Here is a 3368-nt window from a genome sequence, read left to right as displayed (position 1 = left end):
AGATTGTTTATTACGATGCCCTATAAAAAATTTATCATCGCATTCATCTGATTTTGCAAAGATGCGATGGCACCATTATTTGCATTACCTTCTTTGGGTTTTACTCGTTGATCGCTTTCTTGCCAATCTTCTGGGTTTTTCGATTTGCGATCAAGAATGTTCTTTGCCTCATCATAAGTCTCCTCCAGCAGACCGCCTGTTGCTGCCACATTGGTAGTTGTCTACGATGTAGGATTTAGTCCATGATATAAAATCTCCATTTGGAGGCAATCCGGCAATCCATTATGTGGGTAGTCGCACACTAATATCTTGAACCTTGCCCATGCGTCACTGAGCGATTCGTCTTCTTCTTGTTCAAAATTGGTGATTAACTTCCTCCTTCTGGAATTCTCTGTAGGAGGAAAATACTTCTTCATAAACTTCTCCATAACCTGCTTCCATGAAGTTATCTCTCCTGGTTCGAGGGAGTATGCCCATTTTCTTGCTTTATTGTATAGTGAAAATGGAAATAGCGTGAGCCGAACTTCTTCAGTGGAGATATTAGGGAACACAAAAGTGTTACAAATTTCAATGAAGCTTCGTAGGTGGGTGTGCGGATCTTCACCACGCCGTCCTCCAAACTGTCTTGCTGTCTGTATCATTTGTAACATTACCGGCTTCATCTTGAACCTTGATCCTTCAAATGCTGGTCTCATAATTCCTGGGGAGAAATCATAAAAGTTTGGTGACGCATAGTCCCTGATGGTTCTATTACGATCATTTGCCAGTAGGATAGGATTTGCCATTATATTGTTTACATTTGTGGCCTTTCTTCCGGTTGTTCAACCATTCTGTGAGTTCTTCCTGGTTATCGACGTTTGTTTTTCTGTCTTTTGCGAAATGTTCTTTCAATCTCTGGGTTGTAATTGGACTCAGAAGTGTGTCCTTTGCTTATGCGACGCTTGCTTCTTCCTTTACCGAAGGAATGGCAATGCACAAAGGTCGAAAGCTACAAAGATCAAAGAGGTTTGATGTTAGTGCAATCTATACCGTAGTCCTCGGCAACGGCGCCAAAAACTTGACACGTAAAATTATGATATGATGATGTGAGTTTGCGATGATCATGCAAGTTTTCCTAACAAGGCATAAGTATAAGCCTTCTTAGGTTTCCTGGTAAGTCCAGGGTCGAACACAGGGACTACTAAGTAGATATGCGACAGACTCTTTGATTCGATTGCGGTGGTGAAAAAGAAGTGAATAGTGTTTTGATATAAAATTTCCTATGTGATGGAGTTGAACGTGGAGTGATGAAAGCGTAGAGTTACGATAAGTATGTGATGAAGGGGTTGAGAAGGGGTTTAGCTAACACTTCCTAAGATTGTGTACAAGTTATGAGATCATGCTACACACTAATATCAGTACTACATTTCTCAATGCAGAATGCCACAATTCCTATTTCTAGGACACATGCGAAGCATATGCGAAAATGTTGATAGGACTTATTTCTAAGTCTCTACTCTTGCATATGCGATGATGAATGATGCACACATAAAACAAGGTGACCGCATACCGTCATTCCTATTTCTAGGGTGCATGCGATGTGTAAATAGAAATATAACTTATGTCTAAATTTCTACTTCTTGCTTATGCGATTCTAATCTGACTCTCTCAAGCCTAGATTCTATCGTTAGACTACTTTCTCAAGTATGTCCAAAGGGTGAATGATGCATACATAAGACAAGATGATCGCAAAAAATGTAAATCTTAAGTCATGCTAGCTAAGTACTTCTCAATCCATTCAGAAAGTTAGCTACTCACACGTGATATGGAGAGATTGAACAAGGATTGAAATGAAGTTTCCATTTTCTGCAAATAAAGTACTGAATACAAAATAAAAAATGGATTTGATAGATAAGAAGCCCGGTAAACCATGTCTTGCTTCCCGTATCCTTTTACACTGCTCTTTATCTCTTCAACTCTATTCTAGTTGTGTATTTTTGCTCTCGCATGTGTTGGCCCTCTCTCCTTTGTGTTTCTTTCTAGCAGTCTCTTGATCTATCTAGAAGCGATTTCTCTTGGCTTTTTCCTTGTCTCCTTGCTCTCTCCGTCCTCTATGTATATGTATATGTATGTGCGTGTGTGGATCGGCTCCTTTCTCTCTGGTGGCGTTCAGTATTTATAGATTTCAAGGTGAAGTAGTTTTTCTTGCTAATGATTTCAAAGATGGACGACATTAATTCCTCTATTCTGTTGCGCCATTTAATAGTCACCGAAAGTTGAATGTACTTGCTACAATGTGGCTTTTAACGGCTTGTCAACTAAATTTGGAATCGACCGTTATTAGCTTTCCGTCCCATCATGATTTATTATGCTGTCACCTTGATGCGAGGTCTTTATGCGATCACCTTTTTAAGAGACTTCTCACGATCGTATGACTTGTGATTGCAACTTCAAGCGCATTGACACATTGTGCCTTTGGATCGCAATTTCATATGCGCCATCGCATTGTACCTTCACAAAATAGGTAAATTAACTACTTTGATGTGATGAGGGCTCATGATTGCAATTCCTTTTAGTTTAGCGCTTTCGGACATGATATTGCCTATTTTACCACCGCACTTTTTCATTGTTTTACTTATTTGAGCTGTAATAACTTGTATTCCTATCAGTTATTAGCCTATGAGAGGGTGTAATTCCACATTGTTTAAGCCATGAAATCAACCCTTAAGGGAGAAATTTATCTACTTTCCCTGATATTGGGGAAGATGTGAATACTATCTTGTGTAACTGTGTTCCCAGCTCCTAAATAAGACGAATCCACAAAATGATAGGCTTATTGAGTCGACGATTTGGCCTATCTCACCCATACAAATCAAAGGACCGCCTTCATGAGAAGAAGTTCACAACTCACTAAGAATTCAAGTCATGTCACCAATGGTCATCTTGTGAAATGTAAGTCTCAAATATGAACGGTGTTATATAATGAGACTAGTCATTTCGTGATCCGATCTTATACAAACTCCTTTGTATAGAATACTCATGCTCACATGTCTCCACATGAATGATTTGGATCAGATAATTTTTAGCACTTTACAACAATTGTAACATCTACAAATTGGGCTGTATTCGTAGTGTCACCAGGATAAGGTATCCAACCTTATCGATCTACTACAGACCATTTAGGTTATCAATTAAACATGATCCACCCGTATATCTTTACATACATGTTTAAGCTATAGATAATAACCTTGGATGTTAGTTTATTGGTCTGTGGGTTTAATGCTACTAAATATCAAATAAAACATCTCGTATTTTATTAAATAAATAAAATATTTGTACAATACAATTACAAACTACAGGACCCTACGAGATTTAGGGCATCAACCCCA

General features: G+C 38.5%; 1 non-coding gene across 1 annotated transcript; it reads left to right on the top strand.

The window, feature by feature from the left end:
• The first annotated feature begins 276 nt into the window (after nucleotides 1–276).
• Nucleotides 277–383, top strand: LOC120089559. The gene has a single exon (XR_005485235.1). It is a non-coding gene; the product is annotated as a small nucleolar RNA R71 (small nucleolar RNA).
• The last annotated feature ends 2985 nt before the right edge of the window (nucleotides 384–3368 follow it).

This window comes from Benincasa hispida, chromosome 10, assembly GCF_009727055.1.
Source record: "Benincasa hispida cultivar B227 chromosome 10, ASM972705v1, whole genome shotgun sequence".
In the NCBI taxonomy this organism is placed as follows: Eukaryota; Viridiplantae; Streptophyta; class Magnoliopsida; order Cucurbitales; family Cucurbitaceae; genus Benincasa; species Benincasa hispida.
The sequence above is the reverse complement of the archived record's forward strand: the minus strand, read 5'-3'. Positions and strand labels throughout refer to the sequence as shown.